The 16,019-nt window shown below is 30.8% G+C and overlaps 1 protein-coding gene across 3 annotated transcripts in view; it reads left to right on the forward strand.

The window, feature by feature from the left end:
* Nucleotides 1–235: 235 nt before the first annotated feature.
* The window catches only part of LOC130899676 (aspartyl/asparaginyl beta-hydroxylase), a 114,891-nt gene continuing 99,107 nt past the window's right edge, over nucleotides 236–16,019 (forward strand). For 2 of the 3 annotated variants that reach the window (XM_057809812.1, XM_057809821.1), the window contains exon 1: nucleotides 243–449. The gene's annotated coding sequence lies outside the window, so the exon portion shown is untranslated. Of the gene's footprint in view, nucleotides 450–16,019 lie in introns of all 3 variants that reach the window. The other variant, XM_057809804.1, reaches the window with a different exon arrangement.

A 16,019-nucleotide genomic window follows, 5' to 3' on the forward strand; every position in this document is an offset into this window, starting at 1 on the left:
AAGAAAATTTGATTACTATACTCATTCATTTTAATTTCACAACAATCTCATCTATTACACCACTTATACGAAATCCTAGAAAATTTACGGCAGCTTTTAAAAAAGTCGGCCCCAAAATCATCCACCACGACCTTCAGGGAATAATTGAATTTAATGATTTTGCTGTTACCTCGCCATCTATGGCACAGAAGTTCAACCAAACGCTTACGATAAAATGAAATCTACAATAATTTCTGGAAATATATTTTTGTAATGAACCTGATGAGATAAAACAAAAAGTATAGAACAGAACGTCTTAAGTTAAAATTGAGAAGTCGATAAAAAGTTGTTACCATCTAACAAAAAGTGATCATTACTTAGTAAAAACAAAAACAGGCGCTTTGTGGAATCTATGAATCTATTCATAAATTCAACAGTGTTAACCTAGAAGAAATTCGTCATAGCAACAGGTAAGTTTAGTTATGTTTACAATTCATATTGTTTTAATGCCTTCAAAACTATCACTCGAAGGTTTAAAACATGACACATAAAATATTTAATGAACCGTTGAGAATTGAGTACTAAATTAATTGGAATGTTTACTTAAAATTGAATTGGTACACGCCTACCTAACCTAACATAAACCCCTACTTGTTTATTTACATACTTTCTTTCACCTTATACATATATTTATAGGTGTCACTAGTATATTATAACAGGAATAAAAAAGCCTATATATATATATATATATATATATATATATATATATATATATATATATATATATATCCCCTTGTTACTTGTTGATAGATGGCGAAACAGATTTGTTCATAAGGAAGCAAATATGCAAATAGCAAACACAATATTGTTTCAATGTTTAACATTAGAACAATCAATTTTCACAAATTTAGGATATTGTTCCTCTGCTAAATTTTATTTATAGTAATAAAATTTAATATAATTGGTATATAGAAAAACAAAATTTTTAGAATACTGCTGCATTTTCTAGAATAATTAATAACAATTATTTCTCAAATACTTTTACATTAAATATATTGAAAATATGTAAAATCAAATTCATTATACGGTACTCAATATACTCTTATAAAGTATTTTTATTTTGTGAATTCTAGATACTTGTTGTTATGTTTTTGAAAATTTTTAATAGGTCACTAATAGATCAGTGACTTCAGTATTCTATACCACAAATTCATTAGATATGTTTGGAGGGCGGCTTAATGTTCATTCATAAACAGGTATTTTAAACATTTCAAAATCCACTCCGGCTCTGACGTTAACAGTGAAAGTATCAGTTCTTATAAAAACAATCGATAGTTATCATAGTTCTAAAAATTTATAAAACTATAAATATAAACTTTCTCAGAGACATATCTCAGAATCTCATACATTCATAGCAAAACATTGAATTTGTTACACACAGTGATATCAATTTTACACCGGAATGAAAGAAGAATTTGCAAAAAAAACAGCTGTTATCAACTTGATATGAAATGGCCTATGCCAAAACAGGTCCGTACTCTCGAATCAAAGCGGAAATATTTCTAAAATTAATAATGTCAAATACAAGTGTTGGGACTTCTGATTACAGAAGCTCTCAGAATACAAATCCTACAAAACATACTCATCTGCACTTTAGTCAAAACATCAAGCAATCGTTTTTTCAGTTGATAACCTGAAAATTCAAGATTATCTGATATCATTTGGAGAGCTAATCGATCCAAAAAAATAACCTATTCACATTAAGGCTGTCCATCAATAGAACATGCGTGTACCTCACAAATGAAGATATTGTATCATGGAAGGCTGACAATTATCAAAAACACTCCGATCCAAGCCCGAAAGCATACAACTTCCGAAAGATTAATACTCTCAATGTATGCCCCACCATACCACACTCATATCAATTGATGAACTTAACAAAATTGGTCTCAATACTCTCTCACCAATGTCGTTCCTCAAAATTAACTCCACAATTCCGGAATATAACCACATCTACAGCTTTAGAAGACAAATCTTTATTTCACCACCCACAATCTAAATACTCGATTGTCTAATGATCGAGAACACCAGCTACAAAATTCATCTATCCCTAGACTGTCTACTATGTTTTACATGCAAAAACCCAGGGCATAATGCAGCAAACTGTAAGAACTGTCAATTACAAACTTATGGCAAACCTCAAATAACTGAACTACCACAAACTCCCATAAACATAAAAAAAATTCCGCAAAACAGAACCAAACGCATCTACGAGCAAATAATTCCACCTCCTCCTCAAACAGAAGGAAACGAAACAGAGAACCCTAAGTCCCTAAGGAACCTTCTTTCCCCAAACCAAATAGGCCTAAAAATAAACCCGACATCTCTTCAAAAATTTGCATGGAACCAATTGGAAAAATTATGTCTGAACAGAATCCTCCTTTCATATTGGACCACAACCAGATATTTGATCTTTTTGAAAATGGTTCATCTAATCTAATAAGAATTATAAAGAATTACACAAATGATTTTACTGCATTAATAGATATGCTAACAAAAATTTACCCTTTCTTTGACCACAGATCTATCAAAAGCAGTTGCACTAAGCTCGAGAAGAAACTGTTTTCTCACATATTAGAAACACACCTTTTAGAAACAAAGTGAATCATCTCAAACAAACATTAACCAACAGAACTAATAATTTACTTTGATATTTTTTTTCTTTCTTCTATTTCTCTCTGCATCCTCATGGACCTAACATCTATTCTACAATGGAATACCAATGGCTTTTATAACAACTTACCAATGTTGCAAACTATTCTATCCAAGCAGAAGTGCGAAGTTATTTGTCTTCAAGAAACCAATTTCAAATTCAATAACAACGAACGGCTCAGGCAATTTAACAGCTTCTGCAAGAACCAAATAAATACTGGAATAGCTAGCGGAGGAGTAGCAATACTCGTGGAAAAATCTCTACGTTGCAGAAATCACGATCGTTACGAACATTCATGACGAAGGTATGGGAAAGAGTGAGAAAAATATCAGGACTTTACAAGTACCTTAATATACAAATGCTGGAGAACGACGGATCTACAACATAACTCCAAATTAGTTTCAATACTAGTTAGCACCTACAAAAACCGCTCAATAATTACGATGATACTATTCTTACCCATAAGAGAAAAGAAAAGGATAAGGTAATGATACAGTTCGATGAAAACGAACCTATAAAATCCACCCATTACCACCCAAGAAAATGATGAAGCTCTTTCCAGCTTGAAAAAAACGTCACCAGGACCAGATAAAATACCAGTTGTCTTCTTGAAACATCTTCCCTCAATTGCTCACGAATACATCCTTAACCTATTCAATACCATCTGGCTGCAGCATAACATTCCAATTCCAATACTAAAACTACAAACCATTAGAACCCATTCTGAATCCTATCAACTTATATCTCTCACATATACTATGTGCAAAATAATGGAAAAAATTATAAACAAGAAATTGCTCTGGACTCTAGAAAAATGAAACCTTACTATACCGGAACAACATAGATCGACAAACACCACACCAACCATACGCTAATCGAAGAACACTTTAATAACATACTCAATGAGTATAAAAACTTTGTACACATTACATAGACGCATCGAAATCTCAAGACGGTACGGGTATCGCAATCATTACACCAACCTCAAAATATATGCTGAAAGCTTCTCCAACCCCATCCACTTTCACTGCAGAATTATATGCAATATATGGAGCTACACACACCGCCGCTTAATCAAAGGAACCTAATCACCTCATACTCACAGGTTCCCTCAGCTCAATCCAAACTCTTCAAGAAATTCACACCTCTAATTTCTTAGCCATCAAAATCAAGCAACAACTGTAATATATACAAGACAAGAATAAAAAAATAGCATTTGGTTGGATCTCACACACTGCAATAAAGGGAAAGGAAGAGTCAGACCTGGCCGCTAAGGAAGCTGTAAATAGTGATAGTGCGAACTGCAGGTTTTATTTTGTTAGAAAAAGGAAAAATAAGAACAATTTCTTAGTTTTTCGAAACAGAAGGATTGTTTATTTCAGTTTGAATAACGGACATGATAAATTACAACGCAATTTTATGAAGCTAATTAGATAAATTTACTCTGATAAACGTTAACAATATACCTTCCTGTTTTCTGATATCACACCGAAATTATTTAAATAAAAGTTTTTCAACTTAGTACAATATGAAAGTATGCAATAAGACATGGCTGAGCAATGTTGGTCTCAGAATCTACAAAGCTTAACTTTAAAGGTGAACAAATTCAGAAATTGTAAGTTAAAGTGAAAAATGATATGGTTAACAGATCTTAAAAAATGAGGTTTCTGAGTTTGTGGTTCCCTTAAAGAGTGGTGAGATAATTTATGCTTCAAGATTTGGAAACGTGGTATGAATACGATTTCTATCACTATCATCGAGTTCACTTTATCAACTCTCAGTATTTACTAGATGAATTCAATCGGAAATATCATTTTCATAAAAATAATAATAGTTTGATTTATTGCTAAATCTGTAGCTTGTTACAATTTAAATAGTTTTTCACATTTGAATTAGTCATTTAAGAAAGATCGCATATCCATTGCTAGCCAAAATTTAAATAGACGTATTTAATTATTGGTGAAAACTAGACAAATTTTTTTATAGAATTTCATTACCAAACTGGTTTTGCGGTTTTGCTATAATGATTGAAGATATACATTTCATATTTGATGAACTAGACCAAAAGCAATAACTCATCGTCGGAGAAGTTGCATGATCCTTTTTGTTTTTTCTACATTTTTGATCATGTTCATTTTTCAAAGAAAAAAAGAATACAAGCGTTTTTTTTTCTTGGAAATGTTGTTGCGGAAATGTGAAAATTTTTGTTTATTACATAAACTCGATACGCAATTTTTATATCGCGCATGTTAAAGCAGTCACAGTCGGTCTGCTGGAACAAACCTTATGTTGGTTAATAAAAGTGGATTTCACACAAAAATTTTAGCATCTCACGAAATTTTTAATTGCTGCAATAATTTCTTTGATGTGGGAGAATTTTAGAGAAAATTTCCTTAATCAGAACTCGCTATTACAGTCTTGAAAATAATTATAATTGTAGTAGAATTCACAATAAGATATTTGAAATTTATCTTACTACAAACTTTATATTATTGATGATATGCCACTTTTTCATCGGATCCATTTAAAAATCATCATCTTATTTTGCTTTCAGAGAATCCATTATCTTTTCTTGAAGTTATGTATTTATGGAAGATTCGACGATTCAATACAATGTTTTATATTGCAAGGCTCTTCATTTTTTATACCTGACTTGAAATCGAATCATTTAGAAGTTGATTTAAAAAGTGAAATGCCAATCTGACCACTTCAGAATCGTTAACGATGATACAGATGTTTCCATCCTGGCAATTTATCTTTAGTCTAAGCAAGCAGGGTTAGGTTGTTTAGGTTTATGACCTAACGATTTTTATTCATATGATTGGGCTAGACAAAATGTTCATAAAGCTGCATCTTCAGATTTGTTGCAAAGAACTTTTGAGCAAATAGGAAATTCATATATTAATGCTGAACACCTATGCATTGGAAATCATGTGAGCCTCGAAAAAAATTGAATGCTGCCAAACATCAATAAAAATTGATTTTCCAGAATATTTGCTTTAATTTAAATTCACCAAAAATAATTTGCTCTATAGATGCTTAACATTTACATTTGTATCTATTAGTACAGTTATTGCTTACAACTTGTTAGGGAATGAGAATAATGATGGAAAATTATATCTGTATTGGTTTTGGTAACAAATCATTATGCAAATATATTGATAATCAGTGTTGAGAAGATGGAAAACATTCATTATTGAGATGTTCTCTTTGAGTGATTTATATTTGTTGTTTCGAAAAAAATGGTGAAGTATTCATCAACAAAACCAATTATTAAAATGGCATGACATCGTTGGCAACATCTATACTCATAATCTGTAAGTTCATCTAAGTTCAAATATATATTATATACAGAATGAGGTCCTCAAATTTTGCATACTCAACTCCATTCAGCTTCCGCTCTAAATAATATTCTAAACTAACCTGGTCCTCAAGATATTTAAATTTGAAATCGTGGGTAAACAATAAGGAAAAAATGGAAATTGCATTATAGATAAAAATTCTCACGAGAATATAAATAAAATATTGAAAGGAAAAATCATTTTAGATTTACGTGTGTCACCCTGTACCTACTTTTGAATTTAAAGGTTGACCTCCCAGCGATACATTTCCATTTCATAAATGGTATATAATTAATTAATTCATAGTTCCAGGCTCTAACTGACTAAAATCTTTTCTTGTAACAAAAATAATGTTTACTGTTATAAAATATATTTCCTAAATTATTCAAATTCTTAATAAATGCGGGTCGAACTATACAATCTGTCGAGGGCAGCATGTCACACGTTCTTCAGTTTGTTAGATAAACAAAGTAAAGTAGCAAAGTGCCCAAACGCAAATCGAGCGTGTTGTTGCATGTGATCAAAATGGACATCAGTGGACAGTGGTCAATTTTACGCAACTGCCCTAACAAACTAATCTAAACAAAATTTTAGACGACTTCGACATCTGGCCTCTTCACGGCTCGTAAAGTCGAGCTTAGTCAGTTGTTGTATATATTAAATCATTTTGTGTATTGAGAAATGACGTTTTCATATTAGTTTGAATGGCATTTTTACTCTAATGCAGTCAGTGCATGCGTTATATATTTTGTTTATTGATACGACTACATGAATTCTATTGAAGAATATTAAATTATTCGGTTAACCAAATTTGCGAGGGGAAATAATTGAAACATTTAAAAAACTTCTTTGTAGTATAACCAGATATTGAAGAAACTAAACAGCATGCTTTTATAATTATCGGACTAAAAAATTATTCTTAATGTATAAAATGTCTGAAATAACAATTAATTTCACTGCCCTAAAACTGAGGTGATTAGTACGACATGTTTTTAAATAATATTTTGGAATGTATTTTGGAATAAAACTAAAGATAATTTATGACGAATAATATTGAATACCCCACTTATTAGAACCGTGACATTCATTTTTGTCTCAGTTATTTTATTATATACATTATATATATATATATATATATATATATATATATATATACATATATATATATATATATATATATATATATATATATATATATATATATATATATATTATATACAGGAAATTAAAGAACATGCTTTTGTAATTAATCGGACTAAAACTCTTAATATGAGTATAGAATGGCATAACAATTAATAAGATCGATTCTGTTATTCATATTTCTAAGAACCTATATAGATAAGAATATAGTAATAATAAAACTACAGTCAGTGATTGTTACATAATTAAATTTTTATCCATCAATGTAATCCTCTTTTGTTTATATTATTTCGGTGCACAATTTTGGCGTTCTCTGTAACAATTTCGACAAATAATTGTCGTCTATATGATTTCATTCATTAATCGTCATATTCGAATGCGGCTATAACGGTCAAATCATTACATTCTTCATTTCCGATTCATTCAAATACTCTTTGTATAGCTTCGAGAAAGATAAATTTTTTGCCGATCAGGCGCTGTCCAGAATGTGCTACATTTTTCTTTAATATTTTCAATCATCACCGAGCCTCCGCCAGGTTTTACAGTCGAGATTACACATGGATTTAACATCCGTTCTTTCTTTGACTTGCACACAAACACTTTTCTCTTAGACCTAAAAACCTCAAATTTTGACATTTCACTCCATAGAACTCTCTCCCACTCTTCATGCGTCTAATTTTAATATTCTTTAGCCCACTGCAACCTCTTAATTTTATTTTGAAATCTCAAAAGAGGTTTTTTGTCTGCTACCCTCCATAGGGCAACTTCTCTCAATCTCCTATTCACAGTAGAAGTACTCAAAAACAGATTACTATATTCATTGATCTGGTCTGTTATCTCTGGGCTCGTGAGTTGTCGATCAAGTTTACTGATTAATACAATACGTCTAAATTCGGCAACTGTAATCTAAGCAAATAACAGTAAACGAGACAATCTCCTAAGAAGTATACAATTTTTTATTGAATATTATAATTTACAAACATTGCGTTGAAGAGAATAACTAGAGCAATTGCTGATATTTATATCTTGTCATTTAGTAGATTTTGAACTAGCCGAAATGCCAATCTCATCAGTAGTCAGTCCTTGAAATATATGTATCGCTGCAGCTCGCAGTTGGGATCATTCTTTCGTCAATTGCCGTTTTATGAAGAATAGATTCATCAATATAATTCTCAGCCACTCAGCAAAACACATTAGTTGTCTTAGCATCCACGGAGAGCATTTTCTTTAAACATATTGGTATGAATACATACTGTATTAACAATTCTTCATATATAATTTGAGTTTTAAAAAAACACTTGAATGAATAATATTGTAATAGAGTTTTTATTGAAATAGTCAATATATTTTTCACTATTAATTAAATATATTAATATTGCACAACTCTTTACGTGGACATACTCCATATATTCCAATTAAAGGGATGTTAGCCAACTGACAATCTCTTTGATTAAATAAACTGCTCGTGTCAACTTGACTTCTGTAATTATTGCTATAACCTGCCATTACTTTTGTCTCTGTTAAATATTTCATTATTAGTACTAGACAAGATCCATGTGTCAGATATCCTTAGGTATTTTAGATATTTTCTGAACTGAAACTTAGTTGAAAAATTAATGACTGTATTAAACTACTTCAAAAAAATGTTCGTATTTAAAATGTACCTTATTAAAATTCACTCGTTATTATTCAGAATAGTCAAGCGTTTAAATATATACATTCTATTTAAATATGTTATTAAGCTATTGAAGATAGTTGAAATATTCTTTTTGTAGGGTATAAAAAATTTCGAGAGGAGGAGAGGAGTGTATAGGGGTGATTTCGTTTATATATTTGATATCATTTTAAATTTTTTCAATATAATTGAGAAGCTTTTTCGTTACTTCTGAAATTTAAAATCAACTTTTTTATATTTCTTATATTAATTACATAGTCAGAAGCTGATCATAGTTCTCAATGTATGCCGTTTTCCATTAATTCTAGTCCTTAGCAAATCCTGTATGACAAATTCCTCAATTTTTCTAAAGTAACGAGTATTTTTTATTCAATACTTGAATTGCAGAACGAAATATCTCCAATATTATAGAAATTTACTAGATGAACTTGGTATTAAATATTGTTGAAAATAATCACAATTAAAAAATTATTTTCCAAAGGTCGAAAGCTCTTCTGATACTTCGTGAACGGCAAATAGGTTTTTTCACCTTTTTTATATTTTTGTAGCCTCTTCAATACCTGACTATTTACTGTTATTAACATTATTAGGTTAGTCCATCTCTGTGGACTTGATCTATTAACAGTAATAAATTGACGTACAAGCAACGCCGCCATATAATAATTTCAATGACGAAAATATTTGCACAACGTTTATACAGGTTACAAAAACATTGAAAGTATGAATTGCCTCGCTGATTTGATACAATTCATGAACACGTATGAGTTTTTTCTAAAATATCTTTCAAACAATGAATGTAGAGCATTGAATATTTGATCAAAGGTGTTATTCAGAATTAGCAGTACAGCATTGTTTTGAAATAATTACTTCACAAACACAATTTATTCAAATTCGTATTTAATTTCTATTCACTTAAATTATTAACCCTGTCTTTTATCCGTTATTGTTATTGAGTTATTCGATTTGAAATATAAAATTCTCTCGTTAAAACTTAACCAATCATTCTCATCTAATTTATCAATTCGGAGACATATCCATTGGCGCTTTGGAAATTTTCTATTAGATTATTTGAATTACATCCCCTGATTTGAGAGTATGATTGATCGATTTTCAATGTTTCAAAAATTCTAATCCAATTCGAGTGTCAATAAATTGCCACTATTGTTGTATGAAAGAGGTTAGAAACAGGAAGTTAAATTTGGTATATTGTAATACTACTACCAATGCTACAGGGTGTTTTTCAACTTAGATTACGAAATCCATATAATAAAAAATTAAAGGGATTTGGAAAAAGCGTACGATTGTGTGCAATTGGAAAAGTTGTACACATCTTTTACAACAAGCTAATCCCACATAACCTTAACAAAACCATAGAACTAATAGGAAGATTCCCTTTTTGATTTTTGTGGACAACGTAACTTGAAATATCATGATAAGCTGAGTTGATATGTATGCAGAAAACCCCTGGTAATATTTATATGGAAATTTTACGTGCTACGACGAAATTCTAGTAAAATTATTTTCTACGGCTTATCGTTATATAGGAAATGAATACTTTGTTTCTTAGATAAAGCTTTATAGTATTGTTAGAAACTACGATGACTATAATTTAACTAGAAACATATTCTCTAAAGGGTTCTAGTTTTCATTTATTTCAATTTTTCTGAAAACCATAATAAATGGGCTCTTCAGAAAAAAAACATCGAATCACAAGGGTTTGCTTGAATAATACCTGAACCTTTTTAACTTTTCGCGCTGTATTCAACTATCTCGAAAATTGATTCACTAATTTTTTTCAAATCACTTCCCTATTTTTTCTTACGTCGGTGAATTCTACGAAATAACTAGGGGGAGTTTATGCCTACAATCCTATACCTAAATCAAATGATTTTTGTATAGACGTGAAAAAATGAAATAGAATATCCATATGGTTATTGGAAATAAGTCATCGAGTCAGTTAGCGAAAAGGCGATGGAGCTCTATATGTACCTGGATCTAGGGAACTCTTGAAAAATAAAATTGCCGATAAGCTAGCCAAACTTTAAGCCACCCAACCTGCATTGGAAATCACTGTCAGAAGTGGGATACTGTAAATAAATAGTGACATAAACATGGCCAAGGGAATAAGTGACTTGAAAGTGACGGAACTGAAAGCCCAACTGGAGAATCGCGAATTAAAAACGTCTGGTAAGAAGAGTGAATTAGTAGAAAGATTCAAAGTGGCTCTGAAAAGTGATAGCTCTGATCCAGAAACAGATCTATTTAAAGACGAGTCTTCCACCTTGATCTCGTCAATTTCTAATAATAGGAACGAAAAGATTTCGACATTAAAAACTATATTTCTGACAATATGGAAGACAAGATTTTGAATATGAGAGACAATATTTCGGCCAATATGGACGAGGAGATTTCAATTCTGAAGAATGATATTTCGGCCAATATTGACAGCAACCTACCTGGCAAGAAGTGTCAAGATTTTTGCCAGCATATTGGGCTCAGTGGGAATCCATTGTACTTGAAGAGGGCCTTTTAAAAATAATCATTGATGAACAGCTCCAACGCTATGAAGAACTGGTGTAAGAAATGTACGACTTGTGCTACGAGTGATGGACCACATCGCAAGAGAAAGGCACCCATGACACAGTAAAATGTTGAAAGGACCATTTCCTACGACAAACAATAATGATAAATGCATTCTAGTCGTTATGACTATTTTACAAAATGGGTGGAAATTTACATGATCCCCAATATTTAGATACAACTTTTGTGGAAGAAAGCACGAGGATTAGCAACCTTCTTCCGGAAGAAGTTTGGTCGATTAGAAAAACTTGAAGAGCAGATCCCAGCTCCCGGCAAAACGCTAAGAATCCAACACGATTCGCGGTACATCTTTTACCTGGTAATCAAGAATGAGTTTCAAGAACAATACATCTGCAATGATATATGGGAATGTGAGATAGCAAGTAACCAGTTGGATTGGCGAGTCTCCAGGAACACGGGAGAAGTGATATTCCAGGATACATCAGTACTTGGTGAAGACGGACCCTGTTATTTCTATATGACCAGAAAGTGCAGGAATGGATCCAGTTGCCAATTTGAACATACATTTTCGGATATCCATGAGTTCCAGGAGGAACTTCCTTAAATTATTATTAATTAAATTAAAGGAGGGGGTAATGTTACGAACAAGCTCACGAAATTAGTCCCTAGGCTGGCCCCTGTCCAGCAGGAATTTTGAAATTCGGCAAATTCGCGCCGTGCCTTTAATCTGTTTTTTATAAATGGCGGACGCGCCTTTGATGAAATTTTTATTATACAAGGAAATAATGTCTACGAAAGTCTCTTTATTTATTTCTTGTGTTTCTTTTTGTTCTAGAACTTTGTAGAATTCTATTTGTGGTATATAAATAAGTTTATGCGACGCAGTAAGTTCATTATAAATAAATAATCGAATTTTTGTTGTACTTCATTCTCTAAATTAAAGAATTATACATTTTGTAGAAAAACAGCTCCTCCAGTTACATATAGAAAAAACTAGAAAATGTTGATTATTGAAACGCGAAAAGAATCTTTGCGGAATATCATTTGATGAGTTTTGTTAATTCAATCATTGAAATTAATTTGATTCATTCAAGATTTGTAAAATTGTGATGTTTTTTGTGAATAAATTTTTTTAAAAAATAGTTTTCCGCTTCGATGTATATACTTCTTTATTCTAACTGTAAAACTGTAATTTAGAACCGCTTATTCGAACATATTCGTCACTATGTTTTAATTAATTTAAATTCAATTCAAATGATCTATATTGCTGCACAATCTCTTGAACTCTTTCCAAAAGTGAATTAAATTCAAATTAAAACACGGGAATCCAATTATTCCCGAGTGTACAACAAACACTCAAGAAACTTGACCATCAGTAAACAGCACAAAAAAATAATGTGACTTCAGTAAGTTGAATAGTGGTCAAAAAGTTCTCTAGGGAGTCACAGGTTCGCCCTAACCAACGTTCGTACATACGTTTATCTAAGAGACCATTAATGTTCTTGAAGTAAATTAATATTAGGGATTAAAGCCCTCCATTTATTGTTATGTATATATTGGAAAATATCGAAGAATATATTATATAGAATATCATATAATAACAGTCATCTCTTTCTAAAATATTTTACGATGCTATAACTTTGGATAATTTCACATAACCTACAAAACATTTCTTAATGTCAATTTTGAAATGTAGTTAAAAGTGAAATGAATAGGAGAATTGAACATACAATTACATTAGCCCTGAATGGAAGTGTCTGCTCTCTTATTTTTGCATAATTCAATTTTTGATATATACATATAAGGCAATTCTACTTGTTCAATATATAACAGGGCATTAAAAGTAGGTTGTTTACACCCTTTCTTTCTTCCCATTTTTTTCTCTATTTTTTGAATTGGATCATATTGCTCCGGAGTGTTAGATCGCTATATTTGTCTAAGACTTGGTTTTAGATGAGGAGGGACAATTTCTCAGTCTTCCAGTCAGTTTGAATTCACAATTTCGCACAATGCCGTACGATTATTTTTGTTCAACGATGAAAGTGTAACTATATCAAACAGTTGAATGTGTTGTATGTGTGTAGTCTCTATATTACTTCCTTCGAGTGTATTCGAGAAATTCGATAGAGAAGGTGACACGTCAAAAGAATGTATACGATTTGCGCATAACTTCGGAATAAAATTCTGTTCAACCAGTTGAATTTACGTTGGACTATTTGTAGTCAATATAATAATATTTTTGAAACCATACACAATTCTTCTCTCATTTGCAAATAGAATCCTTTTTTTATTTGCTTATAGTGATTGTAGTTATGAGAAATGAATTATTTTAAAACCAGAAAATTGAATTAACGTAGCAGATATTGAAAGTATCCCGTCCATCTACTTGATAGGCCTGCAGGGGATAATTAAACCTAATATCAGTAGACTGTCTTTAGTTTTAAATGAGTTTTCATGAAAAATAAGCGAACCTAAACAGTCAGAACCTCAAATTCCATTGGTTTCGCATAATACTCATAACACAACGTCGAATTCAGGTTTTCAGAAAAATGAGTTCAAGCCCAAACAAGAATTGAGCAGTGTACTTTAAAAAGTTGAGTTGCACATCTGTTGAAAATTTCATTTCATTCATATCAAGCATATAGGATATATCTTATCCAAGAACTTCTGGAAGCTTTTCTTTGAATATACTTTTTACGAATAAAACTACTTTTTCTATATATGAAGTAGATAACAGGCGCAATTGCGAATTTATTATCCTCTTTTGGCAGTAAATGCGTTATATGCGCGATCTACTTTACTTTGATCCACATTCATCTGGCTTATGGTATCTGTCTATGGGAGAATTCAAGAAGAGTTCAAAGGGTTTTACTCTTCAGAAGACTTTACATATTAGTGATAATGCAAGAAGTCGAATACATTGTCGCGAACGAGATAAGGCACCTCCTTCTGATGTTCACAGTAATACCACCAAGGGTGCGGGTAAACTCATGTTACCATTTTATAGGCTACATCAAACACAATATAACTAACTTGACGTTAGACTGTATAACGAGTTTCTAGATTTGCATACTGATAAGAAGATAAAAAATATGAGCCAGAGTCCGTTCTATAAACTTTCAAAGTGATTTTCATTGTAAAACTGTTTTTATGCAGCTGGCAACTACATGTCTTTCAAAATATAATTTGATGAAAATATTGGTTTCACTTTGTTTAAATATTCTTCTTCATTGCCTTATGTTATTGATAACCGCTCAGTGATTCACAATTGGGAGTACACAAATCTCCGATTAAAGCTAACGGAATTAATTTGTAAACAAAAAATAACGTCCATATGAAAAAATCAATCAGTTGAAGGCGATTGAAATTAACAGATACTACAATCAATTTAAAAACAAAACAGGAAGGAAACATCAAAACATAAGACATTTTTCCTTACACATAATACATTATTCAAATATTTCACTAAATTAAAATCTAAAACACCAAAAAACAAAAGAAGTAATATTATTTATCAAGTACCTTGTACTAATTGTGACGCTGTCTACATAGGGCAAACATCTCAGTATTTAGAAAATAGACAGATCATCAATACGATAAAAAATAGAACTGCATTAACGAACCATGAGATATCAGAAAAACATAAATTCAATTATAAAGATTCAAAAATTCTTTAAACGGAATCGAATACACGAAAAACGGAATTCTTAGAAATGGTTCACATTCATAAGAACGAAAAAGCTATAAATGATAAAAAAGATCTAAATAATTTAAGTAAAATTTATAGCTCTCTTATGTAATTTCTAATAAATTTAATTGATTACCGCTATATATTTGAGATGTGGGACACAAAGAAAAAATTAATTTTTCTTATTGGAACAAAAACAACTAATAATTGTAACAAATTAATAAAAAAAGTTTTTAATAAAAAAAATTGAAAAAGACACCCAGAAGAAATTAACAAACTATAACGGTATTTCTGCTAATTTCTACTGTTTACCAAAAATTCATAAACCTACTCTATCAGCTAGATCTATTGTACCATGAATTAACACTCCCATCGAACCCTTACAAATTGGTTAACTGAAATTTTGACTTATGATCACAATGATTATTATATAAAAGACTTATTTAAAACCAAAGAAACTTTTAATAATATGATATTACCACCGAATTATATATTGTTAGGATTGGATGTAATATCCCTATTTAGTATTATTCACTTAAATATATGCCTTACAGCTCTACAACAAAAATGGAGCGATATAAGTGAACTAAATAAAGAAACTATTAGAATTGATAACATTCATTTGTAACAATACATATTTCTCTTATAATAATAAAAATTACCAACAAATTTTTGAAACACCAATGAGATCTTCACTATCCACTATATTAGCAGATTATGTAATGGATTATATCTTGGACTTTGGAATATCTGTTTTACCCTTCAAATTATTCTTCATTAAAAATTATGTAGATGATATAATTTTATCTCTTCCATATAATGAAATCGATAATTTATTTTATTTCAATAGTTTCGATCCCTATATACAATTTATTATAGAAAAGGAGAATACTGAAAAAGCGTTACCTTTCCTTGATACTAAATTTATAATTAAGTGGTTAA

This window comes from Diorhabda carinulata, chromosome 1 (genome assembly GCF_026250575.1).
Source record: "Diorhabda carinulata isolate Delta chromosome 1, icDioCari1.1, whole genome shotgun sequence".
NCBI classification, from domain to species: domain Eukaryota; kingdom Metazoa; phylum Arthropoda; class Insecta; order Coleoptera; family Chrysomelidae; genus Diorhabda; species Diorhabda carinulata.